The sequence below is a fragment of the Taudactylus pleione genome, unplaced genomic scaffold, assembly GCF_031769625.1.
Source record: "Taudactylus pleione unplaced genomic scaffold, aTauple2 ptg000178l, whole genome shotgun sequence".
In the NCBI taxonomy this organism is placed as follows: domain Eukaryota; kingdom Metazoa; phylum Chordata; class Amphibia; order Anura; family Myobatrachidae; genus Taudactylus; species Taudactylus pleione.
In genome coordinates this window covers 1694725-1711378 of record NW_028284580.1, presented here as the reverse complement: position 1 = coordinate 1711378, position 16654 = coordinate 1694725, and the positions used below count along the sequence as shown (strand labels likewise).

The window sequence follows — 16654 nt, the reverse complement described above, 5'->3', positions numbered from 1 at the left end:
GTTAATGTTATTTGCTTTCTTTAACCCATCTAGATATGTAGTTTATAATCCTGTTTTGATGGTACAAGATCTGCTTTCTTAATAGTCACTTCAGTCCTATTATTCTGACCTTTGGACTGAATGCACTGAAGTCAGAAAGATTATATTTGTTGGTTTGATTCAACAAAGACATGGATGTATTGTATGTATCAAGTTATAGTTAGGATGATTATAGGGCAAATTATGTTTCTAGGAATACTACATAATTAGCTAAAGCTGTGGGTATATTTTCACCACTTGACTATATTTTTTAACTGTAAAGTAAATAATTAAGATATGTTGTTGGTATTATGCAAATAACAACTATTTTATGCAAATAGCAACTATTTTTTTTTAGTTATCCGGGAAGATAATCTTGCGAGCGTAAATTGTCCAATTTGTACAATCAATTTCATGAAAATTAAACTGACCTCAGAGGGAAATATGAACTGGAATGTCTCTTTTAACCAAGAACCACATCAGTCAAACTTAGTAAAAGAGAGCTACTGCAGTCTTATACTGTACATAGTAATTTCATTGTTTTGATTGTGTCTGCAATTTGTTTAATCATTGTAATAAAAATACAATGAACAGATAACAGCTGTACATTCTATAAACTCGTTATTACTTTTATGTGACATTTTTATTTATTTATTATTTATTGCAGATATTTTTATTAGTATTTTTAATCACAGGTATTTCTTATCATAGTGAAAAATAAATAGTATACCGTACTGTATCTCTCTCCCTTCAGCATCTTTGGAAAATCTGCACTTGCCTCTTTACTTCATACTACTCCATAGGGACAAAAGGTCTAGTGACAGGAAAGTCTACATGTTAATCTGTAAAATGTACAGGAACAGACAGCATTAGTCTTACAGTATAGTGCAGAACTGGCTGAGAAAGCGGATGATATAAATGCAAGCAATGTATAGGGATGTGCTAGTTTCGCTGCCAGGCGTGAGCGAGCTATTTTTAGAAACATTTTCTTGCCGAGCAGGAGTGGGAGAGCTGTGAAGTGGTAGAGAGACATAGAAATATAGTGACAGAAAGAGAAAGCAAGGAGGAAAAACATTGGAAAATACAAAGCAGCAGAGCTGACTCCCTTTCCGGAAAACAACAATCATTCCTCACAGCTCCCAGATCCTCTAAGAGGTAGGTCCATATATTTTATTCATAACGTGTCTGATCTACTTGGCTGCTATTGGTGGTGTAGGCCAAGCTGCATCTGTGCAGTAAGACAGTGTTTTCTTTTTTAATAAAATAAATACACAGCCTGTTTACCTCTGGGGCAATATTACATGTAAGGTATGCAACAGAGGGAATGAAAGCTCTATGTAAGTGCCTGCAGTAGGAACCGCCAGCAATACGTGTCTGATTCAGCACCACGGCTGAGAGGACAGCTCCAACCGGGCGCTCAGCTCAGCACACGGGTACAGTAACACGCGAGGTGCTCTGATGTGCAAATAGTCTTCAGGGCTGCAAAGAACTTGGCTGTTCACCTTGTTGTCTATGTAATTGCTACAGGTGTAACGAATGAACTGCTGCCCAATGTAAATCTGTGTCAATAAGGAATCCCTTGAGTTAATTTTTGTTGTAATTATGTTTCCATATGGTAAGAAATACAATTGACCTCTATGAATTTGTTGCAAAAATCGAAACTTGTGAATCCTGGAATCGATATTAAACCTGTTCCAGTAGAACACACTGGTTATATGCTTGCAGAAGGCCTGTATTGCTCAGTCTAATCATTGAACGTGGATTGTATGCTTCTGTGGAGTGAACACTGTATGGACACTCTAGTAAAATAGTTTGTGTGCCCTTTAAATGAGTCCTCATTAAATAAACACAACAATTAATCAACAACAGTAATCCCTGGTTAACTTGTGTTTTAATATATAAATATCCATAAGGACCTGACAACAAGAAAATTAGTGGCAGAGTACAGATACACACTTTAATAAAGTTAAAATAGTAGGGCCAATGAGTCCAAATACACATACTGACATTACTGCAACCCACGTATCATTACTAGATCTTCCTTATATTTCATTACATACATTATATGAAACAGTCTATAAGGCAAGGGCATTTCTGGTGGCTAGTTTGCAATGTCCATCGTTATATGGTTGTTACAATACAATAGATAAATGTGACTAGTAAACAAGCTGTGCTTAATTGTCTGGTGTAAATAATATTGAGGTATATTGAGCCTAATATGGTGGCTAGCTGGAAAAGTTGAACCAAAACTTCTAGTACACTAATACTCGACTCCTGTCACTGTCCTAAAAAAATAGACCTACCCAGGGTTATTATACATGGTGCAGAAGGAGCCTGGGGACTATTGCACAAAGCACTAGTTTCCAGTGCTGTTAGAAACAAGAATGGATATTCTACTAACTATTACTGGACTCAGGGCCTGATTCAGTACAGATCGCTATAGCGATCGCTGCGATTACGCACGCAGCTCTGTTGCAAAAATATGCTAATGACTGCAATCGGAAAGCTATTAGAGAGACACCCAAAGCCAGCAAAGAGACGCCCACTACCGCTTTCACACATCTGTAATACTTTGCAATCTTGTGTATACTTCGGGAACATCGAGTAACATCGGCCCCTTATGAAAAATTACAACAGGTCTGACCTTACTCAGAAATTGATAACCTCATTGCACGCAGTGAGTGCTCAAGCTGCGTATGCCATCACAGTGGCTAATTCATGTACGCCCATGCAACAGCATTCAAGCTGACTAGCACACCTGCATTTCTCCTACCACTCCCCCATCACCACCCCCAAATGCTGACATCCCGTCCCTCTGTCTGCAATGGCTTTTTATCTGCGTGAGTGATCGCAGAGCAATCACAATGCTAATTTGCGTGCACACTGTGATGCATATGCATGCACAGTATGCAACAATTGGCCCTCTGCATGCATGATCGCAAAATATCAGTAATGAATCAGGCCCTCAATTGTTTCAAAAGAGATAGATAGATAGACCCCTAATATATTTTTAAATAATAATGTCCTCATAAGAAAATTATTATTGTTTTTTGTCCTCTTATTCAATGCATAAGGATTGCACTCCTAATAAATATATTGAGCCTCCTTATATGTTGTTTGACCAGATAGCACAAAAGACATGATGTTTGAGCGATGTTGTCTGTCAAAAATATCTCTTACAATAGGTTTGATGGGTTTTTCAGTCATCTTGTTGATGGTTTGCAAAATAGCTGCTTGATAAATATGTTTTCTTTTTCCATTCTTTACAGGTTAAAATTATTAGCAATGTGTAATTTGTGGTTTTGATAAATGGGGGGGTTGTGGCAGTTTTGCAGTGGTTTTGCCTTTATAAATCTGGATTAAAAAACTGGAGGTTTTGCTAGAGATGAATGGTTTGGTTTTGGCTTGGTTTCATTCGGTGCTAAAAACCGAATCATATTGGTTTCCAGGTGTCACGTGTTTTGGATAGCCAATAAAATTAATCCGAGCTTGCCCTAATTTTGGTGAAAAGATCCGAGTAGAAGCGAACCATTAAACTCTAGTTTTTACAAACTATCATTTAGTAAATTTATCAATCTGTTGTTATAATGGTTCTATTATACACAGATAGAAATCCATGTCCTGATATTGGAAAGCAGTCTGAAACCATTATACTCCCAATGCATTGCCTCACATTTGGGAATTCATATTTTGACGGAATTATATGTATTGTTCACTACAAACATATAATTTCTCAGTTATGACAAACATTGACCTTGACAACAGTGGCAATGTGCATTTGCAGATTAGTGGTTTACTCTTTGGGTTGTTTATTTGTTGGATTTATGAACATTGGCTTTGATATTTCACAAAGCAAAAGAGGCCATTAGATCCTTAATAGATTGTCTTTGGTTACTTGTGATTCCCTTATGTACTATTACATTCGAAGAAACAGCACAGCACTGATATGGGACAAGAAATGACTTTGAGAGACTAAAACACCAGTGATTTCTTTTGAGGTCATATACAGTAGCTCCATATAACACTAGTGATTTATTTTGAGCTCATATAGCCCCATACTACTGTGCCACAAGGGCAGTGTCTGCAGCATGAGATACAATTGGACGATTATCGTGGTGTGAAAATTAGGGTCTGTTGTTACAAGATGCCAAATTAATTATTGAGCTGTGAGTTAAACACTAATAAGGTTGTGATTAATGATACAATTTGTTTCTATAGCTGCATTATTGTAAAGTATTGCATATATGTATAATACTAAAAGGTCATACAAGGATTTTACATATTTTTGAAACTGTTTATTCGCTAGTTTTTATTTTTCATGCAAATATAGTAGGCTACTATGCCTTTTGTTTCACTTACACTTTTGATGACTGTTGAGTATTGTTTTTCCTATTTTTTTTATAAAGGGCATTGTACTGTCTACTATAATACCCTGCTAGTTTGCCCATGTATGACATGTACAGTTAAAGGAGGATATGGCAACCATGTGCCCACCACTGACAGCACCTACTACCACAAATGTAAAAAAATGGCACACATTTAACTCACCCTGTGGCAGCATAGCTAACGCATGCATCCACCTTGCCCAGCAGCTTTACCAATACCCAACTATTTGGCCACCACATGCTGTTTGTTATGCTTCTTCACATGAAGCATGTGAATGCACCTCTGCAATGATATGGTGAAGAGACACATAGAGGAGCCACCAGCATATGTGAACTCTCCAAGCAGCAGAGCTATAGTCAGTTATGAGGACAGTTGTGACAATGCCAAAAAAAGCACTGACTGTAGCACCACTGCTGAGAGGTAATGTCTTCTGGCAGCTCTTCCTGTCAATATTTGCTGAGCAATTTGGGGGAAGACCACCATGCTTACAGGGCCCTGGAGCAATAGTGCTTATGCATTAACCTATATTGGACTATATATAGGGCCAGCTTTGGAGAGAGAAAAATAGAGAGGTAAAGAGAAAATGGGGGAGAGAGTAAGAGTGAGACATGGCAGAGACAGAGAGACAGGTGAAAGAAGGGAGAAAGAGAGATGAAGAGAGGGTTGAAAAGATGGGGAGATAGAGAGATGTGGGAGAGAAAAGGGGTAATATGTAGAAAGAGAGACCCGGGAAAAGAGGGGGAGATAAAGAGAAAGGAAGAGACATAATTGGCGGGATGCACTATACTGAAAATGCAGTCAAACTTCCGAATATCACGTGGAAAAAAAGGAGTATGGGAACCTGCGCGTAATGAAAATGCAGCAATAGGTGTCAAGGGGTAATCCCTCTGAGTATACCCCAAGGAAATATATACAATTAGAAAAAAGTAGTCACCAATGCGCACAGGATAACAAGTATCAACAAAGGGAATATTACTTGAGTGTCAATAAATCCGTATTCCAAAGAAAAAATGTTCAATCTTGTAATATAAACAATGAATGTTCCTTTTTATACAGGAACATTCATTGTTTATACTACAAGACTGAACACTTTCTTTTTGAAATACTGTTTTATAGACATTCAAGTAACATTCATTGTTTATATTACAAGATTGAACACTTTTTCTTTGGAATACGGATTTATTGACACTCAAGTAATATTCCCTTTGTTGATACTTGTTATCCTGTGCGCATTGGTGACTACTTTTTTCTATTTGTATAAACTTCCGAATATGCTGCTTTCAGAGGTTAGAATACAGTCACCGTATGCACCAAGCTCCAGATAGTGAAGCTTTCCAGTGCTTGTTACCAATAGACAGCACAATCTATAGATGGCATTGCTTACTAGAAGCCTATGGGCTTGTTATAGGAGACTCCCCTAAAGGGGTCCAAAAGGATCCTTCCCAAGGTCCCACGAGGCTTGCGCATGCGATGGCTGACAGCTGTGCATGCACAGAAGAACTCCTGGGTCATAAACCCAGAAGTCACCACAACGCAAAGGACAGCTATTATCAAAAGACCTGTTCTTTGCCTTACTGTACATGAATACGTTGTTACTAAATGCTGCTATGCATGCGACAAGTGGCGAGATGCATCACATTGAAAATGCAATGCTTGATACATCTCACCCAAAGAGAGAGAGACAGAGGAAATGGGAAAGGGAAATGGAGGGAGAAGGAAAGAGGGGGAGAGAGATGGGGGAAAGAGAGAGACGCTGTGAAATAAGGGGACAAATAGAGAGAGGTGTAATGGGGAAGAGAGAGTCAGAATATGAGAAGAAACAGAGAAAAAGATTAGGGATAGTCGGGGGGGAAGATAGATAGGGGGAGGAAGACAAAGGAAAAATAAAGTTCCACAGTTATAGATACCATGCTCAGCATGTTCTTTTGTTTGTTTTATTTTAGCATTTTGTATACTCGTAACCTGGTTGATAACAAGTCCAAAATACTATAGTTATATAAGGGTTTTGAGAAAAGATTTTGGCCACTAGAATAAAGCAAACCATTCTTTTTCATTATTCCTTCACATTAATTATTAGCAACAACACAAAACACTAAATAGTGATCTTTGGTTAAGACTTATTAAATACTGAATAGAGAATTTATGTTTTTATAATGTCAAGCCACCAGTCTGGAATTATTAGAGGTTCATCACTGTTCAATAAAACAATGCAGGAGATAAAAGGATAGTTGCATGACAAAAGCAAAGACATTTAGAGTTTATATAATATTTAGGCTTTATGAATAACTAATTTATAAAAAAAATGCAGGTGCTCAATGTACTGTATAGTATCTATCAAGTGTATACATTATTTGTTTGGTTTTAAGTAAAATTGCGACAATCAAATGTAAGATCAGCTGAAACTCCATGCTGGGATCTAGTCATACTTGCACAGTATACGTGAGTTTGCCCTGAGCGGGCCAGACAGCTCACTTCAATCATAAAACAGGATCATGAAATGAATACAAATCATACATCCATATCAATGGTCACTTTTTACCGATAACCTAAGGGCTCCCTTATGCACCATTTTGCAGGAAAGTTGCATATAAGTTATTTATTTTTATTGCTTTTTTTTGCTTTTTTCAAGTACTATATTTGGAATCACTGCCTTTAACAGATAATTAATATTATTTTAGGATTTATTTATCCTATAATCCTTTACAGCAGCTTGAAACATTTTCCAGTTCTTTTTATGTGATCATATTCAATCAGGAAAGCTACAGTATGTACAGGAAAGTGACAATATATGTTAAAATCACTTGTCTTAACAAACTTTGATTCACAGACAGTGCACAGAGGGCCTGATTCAGACCTGCTCGTGAGTGCACAGCGCTCGCAAGTGGGTCGATGGTCCCCGACTGCACATGCGCCGCCTCCGGGGTGCGCATGCACAAGACCCATACTGCGACGCAGCTCCGTCGCAACAGGTCTCGCAACAAGACGGGGCGGCTATCGATGTTGATTGACAGCTTGCCCTGTTTTGTAGGCGGGGAGGGGGGGTGGCTGCACAAACTTTCATTTGTATTTAGGGCTTGATTCAGCAAAGGATGGAACTGCCACCTTGCTGACTTTTGTATATATATATATATATATATATAATCGATTCTTCTAGGTACACTTGCACAAAGTCAGGGATTTTGTAGGATTATAGTCAGGTGTATGATTAACCATTAATACTAGTCAGGTGATACTGACCATCATTTTCATATGTAGGTTGAAAGACAGTCATTAACTGAAACAAAAGCAGCTGTTTAGGAGGCTTAAACTGGGTGAGGAACAGCCAAACTCTGCTACAAAGGTAAGGTTGTGGAAGACAGTTTCATGTCACAGGTCATACACCATGGCAAGACTGAGCACAGCAACAAGACACAATGTAGTTATACTGCATCAGCACGGTCTCTCCCAGACAAAGATTTCAAAGCAGACTGGGGTTTCAAGATGTGCTATTTAAGCTCTTTTGAAAAAACACAAAGAAACTGGCAACGTTGAGGACCGTAGATGCAGTGGTTGGCCAAGGAAACTTAGTCCATCAGATGAAAGATGCATCATGCTTACTTCCCTTCGAAATCAGAAGATGTCCATCAGTGCCATCAGCTCAGAACTGGCAGAAACCAGTGGGACCCAGGTACACCCTAGAAGTCTGGTCAGAAGTGATCTTCATGGAAGAAATGCGTCCAAAAAGCCATACCTTCAATGTGGAAACGAGGCCAAGTGACTCAACTATACACGAAAATAGAGGAACTGTGGTGCTGACTGACGGGTCAAAAGTTTAAATATTTGGCTGTAACAGAAGGCAGTTTGTTCACCAAAGGGCTGGAGAGCAGTACAATAATGAGTGTCTGCAGGCAACAGTGAAGCATGGTGTAGGTTCCTTGCAAGTTTGAGTCTGCATTTCAGCAAATGGAGTTGGGGATTTGGTCAGGATTAATGATGTCCTCAATGCTGAGAAATATAGGCAGGTACTTATCTATCATGCAATACCATCAGGGAGCCGTCTGATTGGCTCCAAATGTATTCTGCAGCAGCTCAATGACCCCAAACATACAGCCAATGTCATTAAGTTTTATCTTCAGCTTAAACAAGTTCAAGGAGTCCTGGAAGTGATGATATGGCACCCACAGAGCCCTGATCTCAACATCATCAGATCTCTCTGGGATTACATGTTGATACAGAAGTATTTGAGCAAGCCTACATCCGCAGAAGATCTGTGGATAGTTCTCCAAGATGTTTTGAACACCTTCCCTGCCCCCAAAAAACTGTGTGCAAGTGTATCTAAAATACACCAAATATGGATTTTATTTTGATTTCTCTTCTGTTCATTCACTTTCCATTTTGTCAGTTGATAAAACTAAAGTATTTACACTGCTATTTTTGAAAGCATTCTTAGTTTGCAGCATTTTTTCCACACCTGCATACAACTTTTGCACAGTACTACATATATATATATACTATGTAGACAGGGACACCCCCATGCAAGCGTAATACATACCATGCATACCATTGTGAATGAGTTCCATATTACCACTAATGTGGCGATTTTGACAAGACTACTTCGTAGGGAGGTCCATGCACTTGCAGTTCCACAGAAACAACAAATGTTTTTATCAGGACAACAATGACACCAATCATGTTTCCAGGGCGATGCTGTACTGGTATACAGAAAATTCTGCAACCCGGATGGACTGGCCAGCTTATCTTAACCCCACTGAGAACCTCTCAGACGAATTGGAGCGACAGGTGCATTCTAGGCCGACTCAACCTTCTTCAGAATCACAGTTGGTCAAGGTGGGATGGTAAAACATACTGCCTGCTATTGTCCAAGAATCTGTGGACATTTTGCCAAGAAGGATGTCTGCACATGGTGGACCTACAAAGGCACAAAAGACCATTAAACATAGTACCCATATATACCCATATCCCTCCTCCCACCAATTATATACAAAAAACGACATATATCAAAACATTCCCCTAAAAGTGGCGTGTGATATATGCATTACATGACTAAATTGTACAATCATTAAGGGATCCATAATCCCCGTTTTCTATTTTGGTTATTCACCACTAAACAGAGCACAGAATCACAGGTGGTGCGCGGATGTAACGCACACCACCGGAAGTGTACAAACGAGACATGACCACGTGTATCATCATGTGCTTAGCCCCTCAGCACCAAGGCCAAGCACATCCATCAGTCATGTCCACGTGACTCAACATGAGTTGGAGGAGAGATATGGCTATTTATGGGTACTATGTTTAATGGTATTTTGTGCCTTGACAAAGGTCCAAATAGGACCGAAATGTCAGAGATATGTTTTACTCTGTTGGAATAAAGAATGTGATTTTTTAAAACATTGGAAGACTGGCGAGTGCACCCCTATACTACATCATATTATCGGTACATGGATTTTCCCTATTCTAAATATTGATGAAGCACCCCAGCAGATTAGATACATTTAAATGGTATAGGCTCCCTATTCCTAATGTGTATGATATAACCTAGTCATTATCCAATACTGTTCTGTTTAACTGGAGCCATGGCTGATCCTCTGGCCACACATCCTCCAAACATCAGTGTGCTGCCCTCAGAAGCACATGGAGCTCTGGAAGGTGAGCACCCACTGTCACAGTTGGTGCTAGTGAGTTACCTGTATCAGGTGATGAACTGGAATCACTGGAGGCCGGCTGGACGGGAACCATGGGTAACATGAATAGCTCTTTTAATGTAAGAAGTGGGTAGCAGTGAGAACTACCTTTGGTGATGAGTGACTGGAACTGGAAACTTGAGACATTGGAATGAGACCAGAAGGAACTTGGAGGGACTGGACTGGGACCGGCAGGTAGGCTGACTGAGCTGGTCGGGGTACCAGCAGATAAGCTTGCAGATGGATGGCAGCTCGGAAGCTACTTGGTGCAGCTAATGAGCCGTGAGGTGAGTGGACTTGGAGGAACCAGACTGGGACCAGCAGGAAGGCTGACTGAGCTGGTCGGGCTGGATAGCCTTGGGTGGATGCTGGTAGCTGGGTGGCTACATGGAGTGGCTGGATAGCCGTGTGTAGACGCTGGTAGCTGGGTGGCTACGTGGAGCGGCCGGATAGCCATGGGTAGACGCTGGTAGCTGGGTAGCTACGTGGAGCAGCTGGATAGCCGTGGGTAAACGCTGGTAGCTGGGTGGCTACTTGGAGTGGCTTGGGAGCCGTTGGTGAGAGATGGTAGCGTGGAAGCTTCTTTGTGCAGCCTGGGAGCCGTGGGTGAGAGATGGTAGCATGGAAGCTACTTGGTGTGGCCTGGGAGCCGTGTGGAGAAAGTGGTAGTGTGGAAGCTACGTGGAGCGGCCTGGGAGCCATAGGTGAGAGATGGTAGCGTGGAAGCTACTTGGTGCAGCCTGGGAGCCGTGTGGAGAAACTGGTAGCGTGGAAGCTACGTGGAGTGACCTGGGAGCCGTAGGTGAGAGATGGTAGCATGGAAGCTACTTGGTGCGGCCTGGGAGCCGTGGGTGAGAGATGGTAGCGTGGAAGCTATGTGGAGCAGCCTGGGAGCCGTGTGGAGAAGCTGGTAGCATGGATAGCTAAACGCAGCAGGCTTACGGATAGCACTGGTCTAGGAACCAGCAGGAGCCTGGGACATACTGGTACTCAGAGGTACAGCTGTAGCACAAGTTGTACACCACAGAATGTAACGAGATGTTCAAGCACTGAGTGCTATTAGAGGAGGATCTATATACCTAGAGTCTGGCAGCGATTGGTGGATACAGACAGGTGGTCTGGTAGTGGCATTCAGAGTGGAGTAAGGCACAACATGCAGAGGGAGTAATCATCTCTGTAGCCATTGAGAATCAGGACCACACCTGTGATTCCAATTAAGACTAGCAATGCTCACAGACAGGGCAGAGTCCAGGTGATTAATCAGTGTGGGGAGGAAAGCAGTCTGAACACACAGGGTTGTCACAGCCAGCATGATTCAGCCAGAGCAGATCTTCCAGGGGAACTACAAACACAGATCCATGGAGAAGCTGGCAGAGGTAAGTCTCAAAGGGTAAAAACTAGCCTGGATTGTGACAGTACCCCCCTCTTCATGGGTGGACTCTGAAAACCCAAACAAATACATAGGAGAACACGAAAAAATTAGACATCCCGGAAACTGAAGAACTTTCTTCCAAACATGACATTACAGGAGCTTCAAACATAGGGACACCATCTCTCTTGAAACATCTCTTTAGACGTCTTCTAAATTCTTACATTTATTGGGATACCAAGAGTGGAAATTCTTCAAAGGGGATGATTCAAGACCTTCATCGATTCTTCTTTCTGCTGCGAGAACGTTTTGTGCCAGCCAACGAACATGGGACCTGTGGTAACTCCCGTGGAAATATATGACTGGAAAGGACAAGGTCAAATGACAGATGGTTTTCAGGGAAAGGAGAATTATCATATGCAGAATCGAGTTCAGACTCCGAGTCAGTATCTAAAGGTAAAATGGAGGGTTTAGTAGGCCAATGATAGGACTCCTGGGAGGAACTAAGCGAAATATAACCATTTTTGATGGTTTTCTGGGAGGTACCACAGTATGAAGAGGACAAGGAGGTGGAGGCACATCTCATGTTCAGGGATGCCGATTCTATAGCCCCTCTCTCCTTGGATGCTTCGAATTCAGCACGTTGGCCCTTGAAAACTTGACCTAGTTCGGATTTCAGGAAAGTGGAGGACTCAGCAGAGGTTGATTCCTTAGTAGAACCAACAGACTGCTTGGACTTATATTCAGAACTGAGAATTTCACTAGAATTTCATTTGACAGGTTTAAGAGCAAACTCTTTAATAAACAGCTTCACTGAAAGTTTTTATACTTAGTAGCTCAGGATCTTTTGACTCGATGAAAGGGTTGGCCCAGTCCAATGCCTTACATCTAAAGGAAGCGAAAAGGTATTTAGTAAAATTGGTAGGAGTGATACCACAAGCTGGATCTGCTTCCATGATTGCAGCATAATGCTTCAGTAATGCAAAGTATTGCGATAAGTCCCCATCGAAGTATATGCATCCTGGAGTATCCGATGAAGTTTGTGTGTTCGAGGATTGTGAAGTTGATAGCTGTTCGGTACTTGGACTAACTACAGGAACTGGAAGGAGTCCTGAGGAACCAGAGACAGCAGCTTCAACAATGGAGGCTGAGAACAGACTACAGGAACTTTCATCCTCTGGAATGATATTTTCAGGAGATCCTGAACAGGAGCCATGATCAGGATTAGTAGTACATGACACTTCTCCCTGGGAACTGGAACCTGGAATCCACTCCTGGGGCATGAAACTTGAGACCACCTCCTGGGGTGTGATACTTGAGGCCCCTTGCTGGGGTGCGAGACTTGAAACCCCCTCTTGGAGTATGAGACTTCAGACCCCTTGCTGGGGTGCGAGACTTGAGACCCCCTCCTGGGGCATGAGAACTGAGACCCCCTCCTGGGGTGCAAGACCTGAGACCCCCTCCTGGGGTGCGAGACTTGAGACCCCCTCCTGGGGTGTGAGACTGGAGGCCCCTTCCTGGGGTGCGAGACTGGAGGCCCCTTCCTGGGGCACGAGACCTGAGACCCCCTCCTGGGGCGCGAGAACTGAGACCCCCTCCTGGGGTGCGAGACTTGAGACCCCTCCTGGGGTGCGAGGCTGGAGCCCCCTTCCTGGGGTGCGAGACTGGAGGCCCCTTCCTGGGGTGCGAGACTGGAGGCCCCTTCCTGGGGCACGAGAACTGAGACCCCCTCCTGGGGCACGAGAACTGAGACCCCCTCCTGGGGTGCGAGACTTGAGACCCCCTCCTGGGGTGCAAGACTTGAGACCCCCTTCCTAGGGTGTGAGACTGGAGGCCCCTTCCTGGGGTGCGAGACTGGAGGCCCCTTCCTGGGGTGCAAGACTTGAGACCCTCTCCTGGGGCATAATTCTTGTAACCCTCTCCTGGGGTGAGAGACTTAAGGTCCCCTCCTGGAGTACAGAACTTGACACTCCCTGTTGGAGTATGGGACCCAAAATCCCCTTCTGGGGAAGCTGACTCGACTTTTCCTTTTGGGGTATGGAACATGAACCCCCCTTTTGGGATGTGAGGACAGAGACTTCCTCCTGGGGTGATTGACTCAAAACCCCTTCTTGGGTTACGAGACTTGAGGACCCTCCTGGGGTTGAGACTCTGGAGACCCCTCCTGGGGTTGCTAACTGGAGTCCCCTACCAGAGCAGGCAGAATCCGGGCTGGGACCGGAACAGGCAGAATCCGGGATGGGACCGGAACAGGCAGAATCTGGGCTGGGACCGGAACAGGCAGAATCCGGGACGGGACCGGAACAGGCATTGAGACGTTGATACAATGTTATACTGCTGGAATTGCAAAGGGGACAGCCTTTGATAAAGTGGTCAGAAGCTCCACAATAGCGACAGAGATGTAAATCTTTACGCCGCTGGCGTTCAGCCACAGAGAGCTTGGAGCATGGGTAACTTCAATGTCTCACTTTACTTGGCATGGAAGAATCTTTGGTTCTTAGAGATTCCGAGACAGAGTTTTTAGTTGAGACAGAGGTAGCTCTAAGAAATTCTGGAATGATCTGAAAGATTTTGTTGAGTAGAGCCTGTAGCTGTTCCAGGAGTTGATGGAAAGTAGTTAGGGGTTCAGGTAAGATTTGGGTATCATCTAGCCGGTTAGTCAGAATTTGCAGAAGCTGTAGTACTTGATGCTGTACCATCTTCTGTGAATCCAAACGAATGATTAGGTTACGGAAAGCACTTGATCCAGGATTAGGTGCTTGATCCGCCACCATCATTAGGCTTGAACATACTGTCACAGTTGGTGCTAGTGAGTTACCTGTATCAGGTGATGAACTGGTATCACTGGAGGCCGGCTGGATGGGAACCATGGGTAACATGAATAGCTCTTTTAATGTAAGAAGTGGGTAGCAGTGAGAACTGCCTTTGGTGATGAGTGACTGGAACTGGAAACTTGAGACGTTGGAATGAGACCAGAAGGAACTTGGAGGGACCGGACTGGGACCGGCAGGTAGGCTGACTGAGCTGGTCGGGGTACCAGCAGATGAGCTTGCAGATGGATGGTAGCACAGAAGCTACTTGGTGCAGCTAATGAGCCGTGAGGTGAGTGGACTTGGAGGACCCGGGCTGGGACCGGCAGGAAGGCTGACTGAGCTGGTCGGGTTACTAGTAGATGGGCTTACAGATGGATGGTAGCGTGGAAGCTACTTTTGGCTTGGGAAGCCGTGGGTAGACGTTGGTAGCTGGGTGGCTACGTGGAGCAGCTGGATAGCCGCGGGTAGACGCTGGTAGCTGGGTGGCTACGTGGAGCGGCTGGATAGCTGTGAGTAGATGCTGGTAGCTGGATAGCTACGTGGAACGGCTGGATAGTCATGGGTGGATGCTGGTAGCTGGGTGGCTACGTGGAGCGGCCGGATAGCCGTGGGTAGACGCTGGTAGCTGGGTGGCTATGTGGAGCGGCTGGATAGCCGTGGGTAGACGCTGGTAGCTGGGTAGCTACGTGGAGTGGCTGGATAGCCGTGGGTAGATGCTGGTAGCTGGGTGGCTACTTGGAGCCGTTGGTGAGAGATGGTAGCGTCGAAGCTACTTGGTGCGGCCTGGGAGCCGTGGGTGAGAGATGGTAGTGTGGAAGCTACTTGGTGCGGCCTGGGAGCCGTGTGGAGAAACTGGTAGCGTGGAAGCTACGTGGAGCGGCCTGGGAGCCGTAGGTGAGAGATTGTAGCGTGGAAGCTACTTGGTGCGGCCTGGGAGCCGTGTGGAGAAACTGGTAGCATGGAATCTACGTGGAGTGGCCTGGGAGCCGTAGGTGAGAGATGGTAGCGTGGAAGCTACTTGATGCGGCCTGGGAGCCGTGGGTGAGAGATGGTAGTGGGGAAAGCTACGTGGAGCGGCCTGGGAGCCATGTGGAGAAGCTGGTAGCGTGGATAGCTGAATGCAGCAGGCTTACGGATAGCACTGGTCTAGGAACCAGCAGCATCCTGGGACATACTGGTACTCAGAGGTACAGCTATAGCACAAGTTGTACACCACGGAACGTAACAAGATGTTCAAGCACTGAGTGCTATTAGAGGAGGGTCTATATACCTAGAGTCTGGCAGCGATTGGTGGATACAGACAGGTGGTCTGGCAGTGGCATTCAGAGTGGAGCAAGGCACAACATGCAGAGGGAGTAATCATCTCTGCAGCCATTGAGAATCAGGACCACACCTGTGATTCCAATTAAGACTAGCAATGCTCACAGACAGGGCAGAGTCCAGGTTATTAATCAGTGTGGGGAGGAGAGCAGTCTGCACACACAGGGTTGTCACAGCCAGCATGATTCAGCCAGAGCAGATCTCCCAGGGGAACTACAAACACAGATCCATGGAGCAGCTGGCAGAGGTAAGTCTCAAAAGGTAAATACTAGCCAGGATTGTGACACCCCTTGCTCTGAGCAGTGAGTGGGGGGGAGAGGCAGAGGGGGTCCTGTGAACATTTTTTGCTATGGGGCCCCCATATGTCTTGCTAAGCCCCTGCATCGGAATTGGTATGAAATACCGATGGACGGGATGCCGACTGTCAGTACACTGACAGCGGCATCCCAATGGTTAAAATCCCAACAGGGGAATGGAAAGTAATGTTCCCCTCTCCTATTTACCCGCTAACCCTACTTTCCTGCACCCTTCTACTAACCCTCCCTATCCCCCACCCTAACCCTAACCCTCCCAGTAAGTGTCTAAACCTAACCCTCCCACCTTAGTGCCTAACCCCCCCTGGTGGTTTCTGAACCTAACCCCCCATGTCCGGAGCCTAACCCTAACCTCCCCCCTCCCACAGCCTAATGCTAACTCCCCCCAGGACGCCTAAACCTAAGTCGTCATCCCCCGTGGCTGATACTTAACCTTTCCCCGGTGCCCTTACGATCTGGATGCCGACTGCTGGGATCCCGACGTCAGCATCCCGAGTCATATCAGGATTTCGGCACCAGTGTTGTCTCAGTGATCAGGATTCTGAAGCTGGGGTTCCACGAGACGGCATCTCGCTTGTCGGGATCCTAACCGCATCCCCCTGCATCTATACATTAGATTACAAGTCATGTTTATCTTAATAAACTTACAACTGAAAATACAGCAGAAGAAACATAAGTTTATGGACACATTTTTCTTGCACACCACAAAGCACAGTTAGCGACCTCCTGTAATGGCCCATTAGACTTTAT

General features: G+C 44.3%; 1 protein-coding gene across 1 annotated transcript in view; it reads left to right on the top strand.

The window, feature by feature from the left end:
- The first annotated feature begins 1019 nt into the window (after positions 1-1019).
- The window catches only part of CPLX2 (complexin 2), a 184254-nt gene continuing 168619 nt past the window's right edge, over positions 1020-16654 (top strand). The window contains exon 1 of the mRNA XM_088475788.1: positions 1020-1173. The gene's annotated coding sequence lies outside the window, so the exon portion shown is untranslated. The remainder of the gene's footprint in view (positions 1174-16654) is intronic.